This window comes from Sus scrofa, chromosome 5 (assembly GCF_054392235.1).
Source record: "Sus scrofa isolate SSC_HxYL_T2T_F1_AM1 chromosome 5, Sscrofa_HxYL_maternal_Yorkshire_Landrace_v2.0, whole genome shotgun sequence".
Classification (NCBI taxonomy): Eukaryota; Metazoa; Chordata; class Mammalia; order Artiodactyla; family Suidae; genus Sus; species Sus scrofa.
Genome location: NC_139387.1, coordinates 5,422,404 through 5,441,218, shown reverse-complemented (window position 1 = coordinate 5,441,218; position 18,815 = coordinate 5,422,404). Strand labels below are relative to the sequence as shown.

The 18,815-nt window shown below is 53.0% G+C and overlaps 1 protein-coding gene across 4 annotated transcripts in view; it reads left to right on the top strand.

Moving 5' to 3' along the window:
• The window catches only part of MPPED1 (metallophosphoesterase domain containing 1), a 78,634-nt gene that overhangs the window by 33,136 nt on the left and 26,683 nt on the right, over positions 1 to 18,815 (top strand). The window lies entirely within an intron of this gene.

The following is an 18,815-nucleotide window of genomic DNA, read 5'->3' as shown; positions in this document are numbered from 1 at the left end:
ATGGATCTTTGCTTTTCTCCTTTCTAGCTTGTTTTCAACCCTGCCCCGCAGTAGTCATCATCCTTATTGTGTGTTTTCCCATTTGCATCTCATTCTTTGCTCAACGGATGCTTGCTGAGCACTTTCTCCGTGCAGAGCCTGATTCTGGACACTGAGGAGGTAGCAGTGAACACGCAGAAGGGGGCCATGGATAAACAGAGCTATCATGTGCTGGGGGATCCGGATAAGGGGACAGGGCGTGACATCACCCTCTGATGAGGGGGACTGTTGAACAGAGCCCAGAACGGAGGGAGCCCCCCTTGCCCATGCCTGGGAGGGCCTGCTGGGCAGAGGCAGCAGCTCTGAGTCAGGAGTCTTGGTATCAGGTCTGATGACAGAGCTTGGTCGGGTCCCTCGGTGTTCTTTCTCCATCCTCGCCCACATGCAATAAAGAGTTGGAGGTGCAGGTGGTCTGGCGTTTTATACATTTATTAAGCCAAAAGTACCATTTCAGAGAGATAGCTCATGTGTGTGCAGGTTAAAAGAGGGCCGGACTCATTCTACAACTGTTTGTATGCCCCCACAAAGGCGGGCCTGAGTGGAGACCCATTTTTCTTGCCCCAGCCCCCTCCACCTGTGCGTTAAGGGCTGAGTGCTCTTTGATCCCTGTATGGAGCATATGTGATCTTCTGATTGGTTTTGGACAGGATGCCTTATTCTCATGGGGAACAGGTTATATAGAAGCGGGGGGAGGACTGGGTGACCTTCCTTCCCTACCAGGCTGGTCAGTAGGAAGGGGCACACCATGAGACGTGGCAGAGGCTTTGGGGTTTCGTCTCCTGGAAGGGGACTTGAAGCCTGTAACATGGACGCATTTGAGGAGCGGCAAGGAGGCATGTGGCTGGCGTGCCATGGAAAGCCTGGGGGCCAAATGGGAGAAGCAGGGGCTGGATGGGGACCGAAGAGGGTAGGTGGGGTTGCTTCACGTAGGAAATGGCACTTGAGAGCCGTGTTTGGACAAGTGGAGGGTGGGCCTTCCAGCTCAAAGGGGCAGGTTACCCAACCATCAAAGGCTGGAGCTTCTACCTGCTATTAGGTTGCATTCGTCCATTTGTTCAACATGCATTTATTAAACACCTACCTGGTTCTAGACTCTGTTAGACGCCGAGACTACAATGAGTGGTAAATAACCAAGTCTCCTCCTCGAGAGAAATATAAACAAGGAAATGCCATGACAAGAGGGAGACAACTGGGTGAGGTGGTACCCTGCGGCCCGGTAGACACTCACCCGCCTCCCAGGTGTGAGACGGAGGGCAGGTGACTCGCCTGCCCTGCATCTCGGGTTCCTCGTCCAGCCAGTGGAGGATGGCGAAGCCGTCCTCCCAGGCTGGTGATGGCGAGGATGAGAGATGAGGTGTGAACAACCACCTGTGCTCGGAAGCTTTGCTGGTGTCCCCGCTGTGAGCCTCCCTCTTTGCCCCGAAGTGCATCCTTATTCATCAGCGCTGGTGCGAGGCTGTGGAACCATCGGAGGAGATGGTCGGTCAGATGAGAAACAGCCGGTTGGTCATTCAAGTGTTGGGGGAAGCAAGGTTCTCTCGCTGGTGTGCTGCTTTTCTTTTTTCTTTCCTTTCTTTCTTTCTTTCTTTTTTTTTTTTCCTGCAAACATGGGGCGATGTGTTTGGATGTGAAATCAGCTTGTGGGTTTTTGAAAATGTCATTTTCATGTTGGACTTCATTCCAAAACAGGAATAGTCAACAAGCCAGAAAATCCTGGCCAGCACCGAATTGAAATGGTCTGTCTCCGTGTGCACACAAACTTCTGAAATGTCTGAGAGATTCTGTTTTCCTGTCCACGCTGCCTTCCCCTGCCTGCCCCCTGCACTTGGACTCGGCACAGCCTTTGTCAGAGGTTCTGTGCCTGGTTGGATCTGGAGATTGTGAGCACCGTGTAGAGAAGGGGTGGGGACTGCTCCGTTGTCCTCGTCGTTGTTACGGAGCTGTCCCTTCTGGTGGGGTGTCTCCCCACCTGGTCTCTCCCGGCCAGCCCTTCTCAGATTTCAGGTGCCTGAGAATCCCCTGGTGGGAAGGGGGTGACTGGTTAAAGTGCGCGTCTTGGTTCAGCAGGCTTGGGATGGGCTAGAGATGCTGCCTTTCCAACCAGCTCCCAGCCCTAGAGCTGCACGGTCCAATACCATGGCCCCTGCCTCTTGTGGCCCTTGAGAACTTGCAGTGTGGCTCTTGTGATGGAGAAACTGACTTTTGTGTTTCATTTCAGCGTAATGCATTTGAAATTAAATAGCCATAGCCACGGGAGGTTAATGGTCCCTGCAGGCACAGGACAACCCCTTGGGGTATCTGCTGTTACTGCCTCAGCAGATGAAAGGACTGAGCTCAGAGAGGCCAAGCCCTTGCCCAAGAATGGATAGAAGTGGAGTCAAGAGTCTAACCTGAGCCCCATGCTCTTTAAAACATTTTTGAATTATTTTTTAGCACCTGAGGTGACTTTCCTTAAGTGGGAACTTTTCCTGGTGTATCTAGAAACTCCCTGCCCATTGTGGTAGCGGCTCCTCCTTTCTAAGGCTGTTTTGAGGTTTGCGGTCAGAGTAGCTCTTGATAGCTACAGACCAATGAGACAAAGTCACAGTTTATTTGCTGATGGGATGCAAGAATGTCCAACACCGCCACGTTTTATCTGCGAAAACCATGTTTTGCTATCAGGCCTCACATACGCGTTGCACAAGGGCTGGATGAGAAGAATGAATTTTTTCTAGACGACACCGTGCAGTTTAAAGGTGCTTATTACCTCTTGTTTGCTCCCCTATCCCTCGAAACAAACAGCCTGGGTCCTGAGTAACGCCATCCCCACTTTGCAGATGAGACTGAGTCTCTGTGCAGGAACGCGGTTGGTTTCCTGGTCACCCAAGGGGTCCTGGCTCTCAGAGGCCACCTTCTCAGAGAGGCCTTCCTGGTGGCCCGAGATCCGTCTGTTCCCCTGCCTTTGTTCCTTTCATATCTGTTATCCTCACCTGACCTAGCTCTTCATTCTTGGTGCCTTTATTGCCAATATTCCACGAAGGTCTGCTTCTAGGGATCTTGCCTGTCTCCTGCCTGTGGCATCTTCAGCACCGCGGACAGCACCAGCTCCCCGTGGGTACTCACTGTTGTTTGTAAATTAGGTTCCTGGAGTGAGAGAGGGGCTGCTGGAGAGGCTGGAGAGGATGCAGGCTTCGGAGCAGGCGAGACTACCTCCCCAGCCTGGCCACGTGCTTACTGGGCAGCTTTGAGGAGGTCGGTCCTCTCTCAGGCCTCAGTGTAGACATCTACAACGGGCTAACACTCTTTGTAGGGCTGTTGTGAAGACTGAATAAGACACTGCAGGAGTTCCCGTTGTGGCGCAGCGGAGACGAATCTGACTAGGAACCATGAGGTTGTGGGTTCGATCCCTGGCCTCGCTCAGTGGGTTAAGGATCCAGCGTTGCTGTGAGCTGTAGTGTAGGTCGCAGATGTGGCTTGGATCTAGTGTTGTTGCAGCTGTGGTGTAGGCTGGCAGCTACAGCTCTGATTCGACCCCTAGCCATGGGAACCTCCATGTGTCACAGGTGCGGCCCTAAAAAGACAAAAAAAAAAAAAACCCACGCTGTAGTTGGGATCCCGTTCAAGCACCTGGTTCTGGAGAGACCCCTCGAGTTTGGATCATAACTCCGTTCTTCCAGTCTTCTGGCTTTGGGCCTGATTCATCCTCTCCCTGAGCCTCAGTTTTCATCTGTAAAAGGGGCTGATATTGGGAGGGTTCAGGGAGGCAGGGGCTGGCCTGGGCCCAGCTAGGGGCCTGGCATGAGATGAACACATAATAATAAATGCAGCCACTGCTCTCGTCGTGGCTGTTTTATAAGTGCATGAGGCGTGCCCGGTGAAAAGTAGCTGCCCAGTGGTGGGAGCTTTAATTACTGTTACTAACGGCATGCAAGGAAGCTTTATTTATTTATTTATTTTTTAAATCATATATTTAGAAGTTAGGGTTTAGTTCTTTGAAATTTATTTTGAAGAAAATCAATTTTTTTAAAAAGAGGGTATAGATTTGTTTCTTTGATTTCTCGTAAGAAGAAGAATTTCACACCTTTCCAAGTGTGTCCGATGCAAATGAAGATCTGAGAGCTCCCGGGAAGGCCGTTTGGAGCTAATTCTGGGCTGGTTTGACAGCCGCGACACTGAAGGGGAAGCATAGAGCTGACAAAGCAGGCCTTTCTCTGGTAGCGTCCCAACCTCTCACAATAGTCAGGTTAGTCTGGAAAAGACTCCCATTTGTCCTGTTGGTGTTTGACAGAAGGTTTTTGTTCAGGGATCCAACCGCGCCCCTCCCCCACCCCATCGGCTTCATGCTTCGTTGGTTCCCTGCTGTGTCCCAGGTGAAGTCCAGATCTTTGCCAGGTAGTGGAGGCTCCTGGGGTACCCCACCTGCCCCTCCCAGGCCTGTCTCCACTTGCCCTGGGCTTCTAGGCAATTGCCGAATACCTGGCAGCTGGATTTTCCCACCTCCGTGCCTTTGCTGGTGCGAGGGACTCTTCCGGGATGACCCTCCTAGCGTGGTCTGTCTGGAGAGCTGCTCGACATCCCCGACACCTGTTTCTAGGATTCCCCCCACTTACCCCCCTTCTCGGAGCCCCTCCCTCACTCCTGGTCTGGGAAAGGGAAGCTCGCTGCGCCGTAGGGTTCCCTGTGGCTTGGAACCACCCATCGCTGATCCCGATTGCTTGCGTGTGTCTTCTCCACGCTGGACGACGGGAGAAGGGGCCGGGTCCGGACCTCTCTGTTCCCACCTCCCAGCACTGGGTCTGGCACTGACCAGGGCTGAGGAATACTATTGACTGTGGAATAAAAGGATGCATAAACAGGTGGCGAGGTGATTTTACTTTCATGTGTCTCAATACCCAAGATGTTTATTTATTTATTGAAAATTGTTATTACAGTTGATTTTCAATGTTCTGTCAATGTCTATTGAACAGCAAAGGCACCCCGTCATACATACGTACGTTCTTTTTCTCATCCTGTCTTCCATCATGTTCTATCACGAGATTGGATGCAGTTCCCGGTGCTGTACAGCGGGAGCTCATTGCTTCTCTGTTCTAAATGTAATAGTTTGCGTCTATTAACCCCAAACTCCCCGTCCATCCCACTCCCACCCCGCCTCCCCCCTCCCCCTTGGCAACCACACGTCTGTTTATTCAGCTCAAAATGCTTGGTTTTACTAAGAAGTCTTTGAAAAATAGGAACCTTTTGCCTTCATCATTTTTGCTACTGCAAAGAATATTGTTTGGAATACAGTTTTTCCCCCTTAAATGGCTTGTCTGTGGGTATCTGAAGGCATCAGAGGAATCTTTAGGGGAAATATTTGTTCAGTAACATGAGGGCCAGGCATCTGGCCGGGTAGCCGTGCCTTCCATCCAGGGCTGTTAAGGCCCAGGTGAAATTCACGCTGGGAATTTTCTAGTAGAGTAGAAGCAGTGGTTCACTCCTCACTTAGGACTCTCTCTCTCTCTCTCTCTTTTTTGGCCTTTTTAGGGCCCAACTTGCATCCTCTGGAAGTTCCCAGGCCATGTAGGGGTCGCATTGGAGCTGCAGCTGCGGGCCATGGCCACAGCCCTAGCAACTCGGGATCTGAGCCGTCATGGCAACTCTGGACCCTTATCCCACTGAGTGAGGCCAGGGATTGAACCCAAGTCCTCATGGATTCTGGTTGGGTTCGTTACTGCTGGGCTGTAATGGAAAACTCCCTCAATTAGGACTTTTTGATGAAGGGAGGAGAGTGGCGGGGGCAAGACTCTAGATGGCCACTCAGTCCCTTTCCACCTCTAAACCTTGACGACTTCGGAGTTCCTGTCGTGGTGCAGTGGTTAACGAATCTGACTGGGAACCATAAGGTTGCGGGTTCCCTCCCTGGCCTCACTTGGTGGGTTAAGGATCCAGCATTGCCGTGAGCTGTGGTGTAGGTCGCAGATGAGGCTCCGATCCCGCGTTGCTGGGGCTCTGGTGTAGGCCGGCGGCTACAGCTCCGATTCGACCCCTGGCCTGGGAACCTCCACATGCCACGGGGAGCGGCCCTAGAAAAGGCAAAAAGACAAAAATAGATGTATAAATACATAAACCTTGACGACTACTTATGTTCTAGAACTGTTTGCTTCCAGGATCAGAATGATTGGCCTCCAGGGTTCTAAGACTTTGAAAACAGGATTTCTAGAACCCCAGGAGTTTCAACAACCTATGGTTCTACCTGCTCAAAATTCTAGGGTCTGGGATTCAGGGCTCTCAGTTCCCTTCTTCTAAGATTCTTTTAAAATTTAAACTGTGGTTAAATATACATAACATTGACCTTTTTAACCTTTTTCAAGCACACAGTTAAGTGGCATGAAGTACATTCACGTTCTCCTACAACCAGCACCACCATCCCTCTCCTAAGTGCTTCATCTTCCCAGATTACCATTAAACACGAGCTCCCCTCCCCTCCCGCCCCAGCCTCTGGCACCTGCCACGGTATGTTTGGTCTCTGTGAATTTGACTACAGGAACCTCATATAAGTAGAATCATACTTAGTTTGTCTTTTTGGTGTGTGTGATGGCATATGTCCTCTAAGTCCATTCTTGTAGTAGCATCTGTTGAAATTTCCTTTCTTTTTTCTTTTTCTTTTTCTGTCTCTTTAGGGTCTCACCTGTGGCATATGGAGGTTCCCAGGCAAGGGGTCAAATCAGAGCTGTAGCTGCCAGCCTACACGACAGCCACAGCAACACAGTATCCGAGCCACGTCTGCGACCTACACCACAGCTCACGGCAATGCCAGATCCTTAACCCACCAAGTGAGGCCAGGGATCGAACCTGCGTCCTCATGGATGCTCGTCAGATTCATTTCCGCTGAGCCACAATGGGAACTCCAAAATTTTCTCTCTTTTAAAAGTTGAATTATAGCGCATTGTGTGGATTTGCCACGTTGTATCTACTTGTTTATCTGTTGGTGGGCCCTTCGTTGTTCACGCCTTTGGGGATCGTGAACCATGCAGCTGTGATGGAGTTTCTACTTGCCTTTTTGAGTCCCTGCTTCCAAGTCTTCAGGGGATATGCCCAGAAATGGAATTGCTGGATCATATGCTAGTTCTGTGTGTAATTTTTTTGAGGAAATTCCTTACTCTTCCACAGTGGCTGTTCCATTTTCGAAGAATTTTATTCTTTTCGATGCTACTGCCAACAGGGTTGTTTCTTAACATCCTTTCCCGATGGTTTATGGTTAGTGTGTAGAAACGCAACCGATTGTCTTGCCGATTGTTTTTGTATCCTGCACCTTTGCTGAATTAGTTTGGTTTGTTCCAACATCTGTGCTGCTTTTGAAAAGGGTCTTTAAGGCTTGTTGATGAAGCCACAAGCTATCTTCAGATACCATGTTGTTGCAAATAAAGCCATGAGAACGCTTCTTAGCGAGGGAGACTTTGTAACGACTCAAATATATGGCGTCATTTTTTTCTTTTTCTTTTTGGAGGAATATTTAATGCAGAAACTCTGGCCTTACATAGTAGGTATTGGTGGTTGGGACAGAAATGGAGAAATCGTGGCTGCAGCTCCACATGGATCTGGGTTCAGATTCCCACTTTTCTGCTTACCCACTTTGTAGTTGTTTAAGCTCCCTGAGCCCCAGTTTCTTCATCTATCCATCTACGGCCCATTTCGTTGTGAGGGTTAGACGTAGGGCACGAGGGAGTCCATCTCTGACTCAGCGGGTGACACCGGCGACGTCCCTAGCAGCTATGGGACCTGCCAGGTGAGGAGCTGCTTGGCCAGATCACCTGCCTTTGAACCTGGCTGCCAGAGTCAGCCCAGCCCCGAGACCCTCAAAATCACAGAGGAGTCAACCAGTTAAGGTTTTCTGCAGGTTCTGTCTTTCCATCAACTTTAACTGTGAACCGGTTCGCTTTGGTTCTAGGTTTTGAACAATATGCAGAACAAGCGAGAGGTCGGGCTGCCCCGGGCAGAGTTAGGAAGCAGGTGAGGAGTGCCTGGCCTCTGATGCCTTCTTCTTGTTTAATTTAACTTTTATTTACATTAGGGTAAGGTCTGTACACGGTGAGTCACAGTGTGCTCCGAGGCTTATGGTAAAGCCAGCAGTCCCCGCCCCAGTTCCCTCCCCAGACCTGCTTCCTGTTCCCCCTGCAAATCTGGCAGCTGCTGCTTTATCACCACGGTGTCTTGAAGGAACAGCTTTATAGTGCTGGTTTTTCATTTTTCAACTTTAGAGATTATTTTTTGGCCGCGACCGTTGCATGTGGAAGCTCTGGGGCCAGGGATCAAACCCGCACCGCAGCAGTGACCTGAGCCACAGCAATGACAACGCAGGATCCTTAGCCTGTTTGGTGAAATAGTCATTGCACAGAGTATTGTTTTTCTAAAGTAAATTAAACATCGTTTCATGTGTTTGCCCATTTTTTCCACGTACCCATTGTCGTGGTTCATCCCTGTCCCCTGCAGAGTCTGAAGTGGCCCTGGCAGTGTGGTAAGCCGTGCCAGGCCATCTGCTGGCTCATTTTTCTTGTATTTCCTGATCCCCCGACCCCTGGCCCGGTCTGGACTGGCTGCCCTCCAGGCCCGCGTACACCCGTCATCCTGCTCTCCCGTCATCATCTTCGCCCTTTGCCTTCCTCTGTTCTGGAGCCCCTGGTGCTGGGATCCCATGGCTTCCTTTTTCTTGGTTTACTCCCTCGTTTTAGTGGAACACACCCTGTAGTAACTTTCTAAGAAAGAGCAGTGCTAGAGAGAAATATTTGGCAAAACTCTTTATTTTGTCCTCAGTTTTATTTTTTTTTTCTTCCTTTTTTAGGCCATACCCGTGGCGTCTGGAAGTTCCTGGGCCAGAGATCTGAGGCGTAGCTGTGACCCATGCCAGGTCCTTCACCCACTGTGCCCCAGTGGGAGCTCCCTTAACTGATTGTCTGGGGGTAGAATTCTGGGTGTCGGATCCTTTTCCCTCAGAACGTGGAAGGCCATGCTCCATTTCTTTTTAGTTTCCAGTGTTTTAGCTCCACTGCTGTTTGGATAGCTCAGCCATCGCTGACAACCTGTTTGTTTCTGGACAAGACACCTCAGGAGTGGGTGTCTTTTGATTCTTTATTCTGGCCATTCAGGTGACCTTTTAATGGAGCAAATATTGACCTTTAATCCTAGGACATTCTCTCATTCTCTTTTGTCCCCCAAATGTCCCTTTCCTCTTTTTTTTTTTTTTTTCTATTCCCCGACCCCCCATGGAACTCCAATATGGGACCTCTGGGTTTGCTTCTCTGATTTCTGCCTCTTCCGGGCTGGGTACTCCCTTCATTGCCTTTTTGTTTCAGTCTCTGGGAGATTTTTTCTTCACCTCTGTCTTTCTGCTCTGTAACCAAGACTTAAAATTCTGCCATGTTTTAGTGTCTTTTGTTAAGCGCACCCTTTTGGAATTTCATGGGTGTGGTATCTCCTCTTATCTCACAAAATGCTAATTATATATTAATTTTTTCCCCCTGCACCAGCTCATTTCCTGCAGCTGCCTTTCTGCTTGTTGGCTTCTGCCTCTGTTTGCATCTTGGAGGCTTTTCTCCAAGGTCTGATGGTCCTGTGTGTCGTGTTTAAGAGCCAGACATCTGAAAGCTGTCGATAAGCTGTGTGCACAGGTGTGTGTGTGGGGGGGTGGGGGCGTGCCATGGTGGGTACCTGGCATCTCTTCGGGGAGCCCCTGGTTGATATCTGTAGGTTTTTCTTTCTGGACTTGTCTTTCTCCCCAGTTTCCCTGCTGGCTCCCAAAATGTGGGTGCTCAGCAGGGCTCAGCAGGGCAGGGGCCTGGGGTCTCTGCAATCGCTGTGCTTATTCTTTCACTCTGTCCTCCTCTGGCTGAGCCTCCGATCTCACTGCCTGTCTCCTGCAGGCCCAGTGGTTCCTGTGAAGCTGTTTTGTTCCCTTGAGAGTAAACACCTTCTCTTCTGGGGAGATGGGGATACAGGGCGTGGTGACAGGTGTGATGGGGGCGGGGCCTGGACCTACCTGTTCCTCTAGGTTCTTGGTCAGACCACACACCTGAACCCGGGTTCCAAGCCGCCTGGGGCTCTGGCCACGGGTCATTTTGCTTCTTGTGGAGGGTCGTACCTTTTCATTTCTTCACTGTCGATTTCACAGGATGGCAGCAGCCAGGAGGAGGTGGACAGACGTGGGTGCTCAAAATGGCCCGTCCTGTGCGAGCGCCTGTGCTGCCTGCTGTTTCACCCTGTTAACACCTGCCTTAGGAACCCTCCCCCTGGCACCACCTGGCAGGTCCTAGAAAGCTGAACGTGCCCTCAGAGGTCAGGGCCTCCATGCCACCTCCTCATGGGACAGAGGGGGAGATGGAGGCCTGAGAAGGGGACCACCTCACCCCCAGTCCATGATGTGGTCACAGAGCTGAGGCTGAATCCAGGCCTCCCACCCGGGGCTCCTCCTGTCACCTGGTGACACACCTGGGCCTCATGCCCATGGACTCTTGATGTCTGGGGGGGAGGTGAAAGCCACAACAGTTTGGGGGCTCCCTCTTTTTTTTTTTTTGTCTTTTTAGGGCCAAACCTGTGGCATATGGAAGTTCCCAGGCTAGGGGTCTAATCAGAGCTGTAGCCGCCAACCTATGCCACAACCACAGCAACGCAGGATCCGAGCTGCCTCTGAGACCCACACCACAGCTTACGGCAATGCCAGATCCTTAACCCACTGATTGAGGCCAGGGATCGAACCCGCAACCTCATGGTTCCTAGTCGGATTCATTTCCTCTGTGCCACGATGGGAACTCCGGGGCTGCCTCTTGATGGTCAGGGTCTTAATGGTGATCCTTCTGGAACATTCCATAGTCGATTTCTCGGGGACCTTTGGTGAGTCATTGACCTCACCATCTGACCCTCGCCACCTGTCCTGAGTAGTGGTAACACGTGGATTCAGTGAAGGTGTATGAGCCCCTCCCTCTCCCCTCCCCCACCCTCCACTGGACACAGGAGAGGAAGCAGACTTTGGAGGAGGGCCAGGCAGTGGGGGAAGCAGATGAAGCGGCCACAGCAAGAGCACAGGCTGGGCAGGGCTGGGGAGCCTGCCCCCTGCTGGGGTTGGGTGAAAGAGGGCACTCACGGTGAATGAGGGCGCTCATCCTGGAAGAAGCGGCACTTGAGCCCCCTGGAGAGGGGCAAGTTAAATTGGAGCTAAGTTGGAGCTGGCTCGGAAGGAAAGGCAGGAGGATGGAACAGCATGAGCAAATGTCCAGAGGCTGTAAGCTGCCCAGAGAGGTGCCCCGGGCGTCATGCTGGCAGGAGGATGGAACAGCATGAGCAAATGTCCAGAGGCTGTAAGCTGCCCAGAGAGGTGCCCCGGGCGTCATGCTGCGGAAGGGCGAGGTCAGGGCACCAGCAGTTCTGGCCTGGAGGGGGCGCCATAGCCTTTGGTCTGAGGTTACCAGCTTGGCCCCTGGTGAGGGCAGTGGGGGACCTTTGGCAGAGCGTTTGGGCATGTGTGTTCTGGTAGGCTCTGACTTCTGGGGAGCGTCCCACAAAGTTTTTCTGGCTACAGGAGGCCTAATTTGGGGGAGGAAAAATGCAGAAACGGTTCAGCCGTGTCCCTCAGCCTAACACCCTCAGTCCTGCGGGCTCCGTGGCAGCAGTTGAAACCGGCATTTGAGCACGATGAGGCCCGAATCTTCCGATTTTTAAAACATTTCCCAGGAGAAACAAATGTTTGAAAGTTAAACATTTTGGCTTTTAGGATGAAACAGAAGAAGAATTGTGTTTGCCTTTTAAATATGGGCACCAGTGTTAGGTTGTGAATCCAGAACGCTCCCATAGGGGACAGGAGCGGGCCGGGCGAAACTGAGTGGTGGGGCTGGCCTGCAGCTCTGTGGAGGGTCTGCCCTCCTGGGAGGCGTCTGTCCCACGGGAGTGTCTCGACACCCAGTCTGGGCAGGTGACCCAGACTCCTGTGCTGCTGTGTGACCCCAGGCAAGACGTCGCTTTTCTCATCTCCATCTTTGCGGCTAACTTTCCTGGATTTTGTGGTGGAGCATGGCATTTAAACCTCCTGACAGCCCCGAGGACAAGGATAACAGCCACCGTGCAGGTTGCATAAATCGTGCCTTTAGTTTTCTGAATGCTTTGGCACCTGGAGGGATTTCCCTTCTGGGTTAACCTATTCTAGAAGGAGTAAAGGATTCATTTCCCACAAGCACAGGGGCCAGTCCGGGGTCTACACCTCACCCGCAGCCACCTGCTGTCCGGGGCTCTCATGATGCTACAGGGCTAGAAGCAGACACCTGGGGACGGCCCTGGGCCCCAGAGCCCACCCACACACTCAGAGCCTGCTTGCCCTTTTTCTGGGGAGCTGTGCATATATACTTCCTCCTCAGAACAGTTCTTTCCATGTCTTCAAGCCTTAGCATCCGTGATTAAAACAAATCCCTGTATAAATACGATTACAGGGCCTTTACGTGTCTTCCCAAGTTTGATTGTTGTAAGAACTCTGGGAGGGACCCTCAGCCTTCTGCCCTTACACTTGAGCGTGTGGAGGCTTGAAGGAGTGAGGGTTTTCACTCTGGGCCAGATGGCCAGCGGGAGACAGAGATGGGTGAACCTTGCTTCCTTTTTTTCTTTCTATTTTTGGCCACCCTCTGACATGTGGTAGTTCCCCCGCCAGGGATTGAACCCACGCCACGGCTGTGACCTGAGCCATAACAGTGACAATGCTGGATCCTTAACTGCTAGGCCACCAGGGAACTCCCATCTTTGCTTTCTATAGATGTCTGGAGAGGGAGTATAAATTGTCCCTCACAGCACCGGGCATGGGGACATGCTCATGGCAGGGCAGCAGAGACCTCATTCTGAGGGCACAGCCCGTGTGCGGTATGCGCCCCTCACTCAGCTCTGCCTTTGGCCCGGGCACCTGTCTTCAGCCTCTCCCACCTGTTCGCCCCCCTGCCCAGCACAGAATTCCCTTCTTGCACTGCTGGCTGCATCCTCCGCGTGTGTGTGGCTTTGTGATTCCGGGCCTGGCACGTGGTGCACCCGTGGCATCTCAGAGCTGCCTCTCGGAGCCCTCTCCATGCCCGAGATGTTCTAGACTGAGCATCATCCCGAGAAGTCTGCTCCTGGGAATTTTCCCCACATCGGCAAGTGTTTAAACACAGAGCTGTCAAAGACGCACTAACAGCGCAATCAGAGACCATCCTGCCGTCTCTTTATTCCGCTCCCCTCTGCTGGGTTCTGCGAGACGGGAATGGGCGGAAGGAGCCCTAAGTGGGCATTTTCCTGAGTGCCGCTGCGTTTAGAGAATACCAAACCTCCGCCAGCCTCCGCACGCCGCCCGGGGAATAGCAGATTATGGAGAAACTTGCATGTATCTCGTTGAATGTAACAGATTATGCAGTTGAAAGGCAGCATTTCTGTTCAACGGGATGGGTAAGTGTGAGCCATAAAGAATCAAAACCTTCTGGAGGGAGATTAATCCTGGAAGCGCAAGTAGCAGACTTCGTTTGCATCTGTCTTTGTGTCCGGCATCCCGTGCACACTCGCTGCCGTGTGAAGTGGACGTAGCTGTCTGGGTGTAGATGGCAAGTGAAAAGTTAGCAAGACCGCGGTCATCCTCCAGGGCTCTGCCCAGGGTCTTTGTACCACTGACAACTCCATGGCCAGCAAATGCGGGGCTCTCCAGTGAGCTGGCTGAGGAGGAAGGAGGCGTTTGGGGAAGAAGGGGTGACCAGGGTCGTGCAGAATGTAGATGCTGAACAATGCCCGCCGGGTCCAAAAAGCAGGGAGGGGGGCTGGTTCCTGCGAGGAACTGGTTCTGCTTCTTGGAGACTGAGGCTGGGGCATCCGCATCCTGGCGCAGGAGCTCAGCAGACCCTCAGGTCCCTGTGCTCCTCCTCCCGAATGTCCTCCTATCTTTCCCGTCCCCGGCTCATCCCCAATGTCCTGCAGAAGTGTGACGGCTGTTCCGCATTTCCGAGGCAGGAAGCGGGGATTCCAGTGCTGGTTCTCTGTTGTCTCGCTGTGTGACCTCAGGCAAGCCCCTTGCCCTCTCTGAGCTCATTTCCTCCTCTGTCCAATGAGTGGTGTAGATTGACCTCAGGACGGAGCCTCGTTCGTCAGTGTGTCCCCAGTGGTGCCTCATTCAGCTTCTGGAACACAGCTTATGGGCAGCTGACCGGGGTTGGGGGGTTACAGTAGGGCCCAGCTTCAGGGAAGAAAGTCATTTCCAGCTCGATGGGCTTTGGGGGTAGGCTTCTGTTGGGCTGAGGAGGGAGGAGGGCGTAAGAAGGCATTGGACCCATCTGTCCCCTCTCGGAGCCTCATGGTGCTGATGTGGCTGCCGAGATGCCTGCTGGAGAACACCCCCTCTCTAGAGATTCAGGTACTCCTGGCACCTTGTCAGGGTGGGTGCTCCCATCTGGGCACTGTACGAGTTTGTCTCCCTAAAAAGCCTCTGCAAGCCAATCAGTCTTTGAGGCCCCCACCCCACACACTCCCAGTCCCAGGTCCTCTGATGACTGCTTGTTGGCCATTTATCCGCAGTCAGGTTGGTAAGAGCTGTAGGATGATGTGAGCACCTGGTGTAGCTTTAGGTTGTATCAACAGAGGTAGCAGCCCCTGATCAGAGGAGAGGACTTTTTCACCTGCCTCTGTGATAGTTAAGCCATACTAGAGCCTTAGTTCTGGCTCTCCTATCCCCACCTGCAAGAGAGCAGTCCTCATGGGAGAAGATTCAGGGAGGGTCAGTCAGGATTATGGGTGAGGGAGATGGGTCTGAAAAACAACTGTCCTCCAGGACAGTTGGGGGAAAACTTTGGAGGAAAGAGAGGGATCTGAGTAGACAGAGACCAGTTGGTGTAAAGGAGACAGAGTTATCTCAAGATGGATGGATAGATTTATAAACGCATCCATCTATTTCTTTCTGTCCATTCATCCATCCTTAATCCATCCATCTTTGCCCATCCGTCCATCCATCATCCATGCAGCCACCTCTCTACCTGCTGAGAGGCAGTGTTGCATGGTGGTGCCAGTTCAGGATGAGTTTGATGAGGCCAAGCCACAGAAACTGTCAAATGTCCCTTACCCTCTGTGCTTGTTCATTATTATTGATTTGTGCAACCTCTCTGAGCCTCTCTTTTTCCAGATGTAAAATGGGGGTAGTTAAGTGTCTTTGAAGGTTATATACAGCCGGCAAGGTGCCATGTCCAAGTGTGCGTCCAGAAAGATGTGTTTTTGGCTGATGGTCACAGTGCTGGAAGATTTCTGTGCTCGCAAGTGGATGAGCCCCCTACCTCCAAGCCCCCTGCCTCCATCCACTTTTCAGGGACAGACTAGACATTATTTGAGGGTGTCGGGCCAGCATGCTGTGGCTCCTGCTCCCCCCGCCCCAGCACCAAGCTGGTCCTTGTCCCCGTTGGACTTCCCAGGGAAGCTTTACCTCCTCTGATCCGAAGTGGGAGGAACAGGGAGAGCGAGAGCCTGCTACCCACTCCCTGATCCCTGGCCGTCAGGCACTGCGGAAATAAATGACACGGCAGTACAGTTGGAATCATTTGCTAATTTGCTTAAGTAACACCCCCGGTCAGAGACATGACATAAATACGTTAGTGCGGCTCAGGATCCCGCAGCCGGGGCGGCGCTCGGAATGGGATGGATAAGTGACAAGAAGTGGAAACACAGAGGACCAGAACTTGAAGGCCGTCGTGGTGGCCACGGCTCCACCTGCTCCTGCAGTGTGGCCAGGGACTGGCCTGGTGGCCTTGAAAGAATCTGAGCTAGAGGTATCAGCCTCTAGCATCCCCTCCTCTGTGCACCTGCTGAGGGACCCGGCAAATTCCTGACCCCGGAGCCTTGTTGCCTAGCACCAAGGTGGACGTAACAGTACCTACCTCCGGAGATCCCGTGGGGATCGGAAGGTCCAGCCTTTTTATTTTGTTTTTTTCTGTTAGGGCTGCACCTGTGTCACATGGAGGTTCCCACTGGAGGGGTCAAAGCGGAGCTGCAGCTACCGGCCTACATCACAGCCACAGCAACGCCAGATCCGAGCTACCTCTGTGACCTACACCTCAGCTTGTGGCAACGCCAGATCCTCAACCCACTGAGTGAGACCAGGGACCAGACCCGCATCCTCATGGATACTAGTCAGGTTCTTAACCTGCTGAGCCACAACAGGGATGCCAGGTCCAGCTTTTTATCAAGGAGGGCGGGCTATCCTCCACAACCCTTCTCCAGCTGCTCCCGCCTGACCCCCGCCAGCCTGAGCATCTGAGCATCGCTGGAGGGGGTTCTCTGCACCGTGTCACCTCTGGTGCCACTGAGGTTTCATTGTCGGGGAGGCAGAGGGGCCTTGAGGAGCTCATCCCCTGGTTGGCCGCACTGAGGGGCCAGGGCCAGGTCTGTTCCCTCCAGGTCTCCAGGGATCACATTCAATTTTTAAGAAAAGACAAAAAGGCCAAACAAAATATGTCTGTGGGCAGGGCTGGCCTGCAACCTTCTAGTCTGCAAACCCTGGCCCAGGGAAGCGGTCTCTTTTTGAACAGCAAGGGTGTGGTTTGTTTCCAGGCATGATCTGGTGTCATCCAGAACAGTCTTGCAGGCAGGCATTAATCTTCCCATTTTACAGATAAGGAAACGGGGGCCCAGGGGGGTTAAGTCCCACAGCTGGTTAGTGGCAGAACTGGGCCTGGGACCCAGCTGTCAGCTCTCGAGCTCATGCCTGTCGTGGGACAGGCTCGCAGACTTGATAAACCCCAAAGAAGAGAGAACACTGTTTTCTCAAACCGGTAAAGAAGTCTGGGTGGCTGGTGAGGCAGTGATGGACAGATGATGGTTTTCTGAAAAACTTCACTCCCTGGTCGGGCTGGGAACCGGGGCCCTGCCTTGGCCACAGAGCTTGTGGCCCAGCTGTGGGGGTGGGGAAAGTTTCTACCTGTGTTCTGGATGCGTCCATTTCTTTGCAATTAGAATATGTAATAGTCGTAGTTATAGCACCTGCAGCTCTATTGTACAGCATGGCTGTAAATTCGCCCCGCCCCTTCCCGGAGCCTCCGTGAAGCTGGGAAAATGGGGTTCTTCCTAGAAGGCTTATAAGGAATCTGATCACACGTCCATCGCAGCTGATCCAGTGTTGGGGCCTCAGTTCCCGGGAAGGCAGACAGTCCTGAGAATTTGGAGAAGAGGCACTTTAGGAATTGGGTTTCTGATGGAAGGCCCACACAGCGGAGGAGACAGTTTTAGGTCATGGTCAAGGGTGGGAAGTCTCTGCTGTCCTGGGCTATGTTACCCCTGGGTGGGGCCAGCCATGGCGAAGGGGCTTGGGGAGCCCTGGGGGCAGAGGAGGTCTTAACCCCCCAGAAAGGGGCAGGTACCAGGCACACACTCCTTGAGTAGAGGGGAGATTGAGGCTCAGAGAGGTTAAGGGACTCGCTTGGACGAGAGCTGATGATTTGAACTGGGATTTGAACCCTGGTCAGCGGGCTCCAAAGTCGGGCACTTTGCCCTGTGTGTGCTCCTGTGGGGGTCGTGGTCACCTGAGAATGGAGAAGATGCTTCTGAGGTGTGGACCTCTGTGAGCTCAGGGGACCGCTCGTTCTTCCCTGGAGTCCAGAGGTCAAGGTTCCCAGCGGGTAGCTGCGGCTCTCCGCGGGGCGGGATAGGCTCTGTGTCCTGGCCTGATGGAGGGCCCTTGCCCGGGCTCTCCCCAGTGTGTGGAAGGCCTGGGGTCACCCAGGACCTGCTTAGAATCCAGCTCTGCCTCCTCTCGTCACGTGGCCTCTGGCACAGCAGCCCCCAGCTTCCTGAGCCCGGGTTCTGCCTCCGCGGGAAGAAGATGCTGAGAGCCTGGCCTGGTGCCTGGCGCTCAGTAGGGCTCGTGTGCGTATCCAGGATTGTGCTCACTAGACTCTTATGCGGAAGAATCTGGACAAATGAGTGGACTTTCTTGCTGAAGCCAACGCAGAGTGCGTCTGGTGGGTTTTGTACCTGCCCCTTAAAACCCAGTCGGTGGCCACAGTCACTTTCCAGTGAAATGGCTGTGAAATGTCACCATTCTCCTGACCGGACACCCCGTTCTCATCGAGCCCGCCGTGCTGGGCTGACACCTTCGAAACACACCCCTTGGTGTTTGCCTCTGACCCACCAGGGCACCCCTCTGGGAGGGGATGGGAGAAAGCCTGGGGCCTCAGGGTTCACTTTCCACAGCCTTTTTCTTGTCTTTTTAGGGCCGCAGCCACGGCATATGGAGGTTCCCAGGCTAGGGGTTGAATGGGAGCTGCAGCTGCCGGCCTACACCACAGCCATAGCAACACTGGATCCGAGCCACGTCTGTGATCTACACCACAGCTCACGGCAATGCCGGATCCTTAACCCACGGAGCAAGGCCAGGGATCGAACCCGAGTCCTCATGGATCCTAGTCGGGTTCGTTACTGCTGTGCCATGATGAGAACTCCCAGATTCATTTTTAATCCTAATCAGGAACCGTTAGGGCTTCCTCTCCAGGCCTGGGGAGCCTGGAGGCTGGGGCCACTGGGAGGTGGGGAGTCTGGGGTCGAAGTCAGGCTGGCTCCCCGGGGGGTTAGGAGGGAGCTGGGGTGGGTGGCTGTGGTAGCCTTGGGCGGCTCTCCTGGAACCCAGCCTGTGGCCAGATCACTGGGGAGGCAGCGAGCACACCTGCTTCAGGCATTTGCAAGGCAGAGCCCCAGAGAAAGGAAGAAGCAGAGCATGGAGGCGCCGCCGGGGCTTTGCTGAGAGCAAAGCTGGAAGGCCCCTAGTATCCGCTCAGCGTGTGGTCTGCATAGTTTTG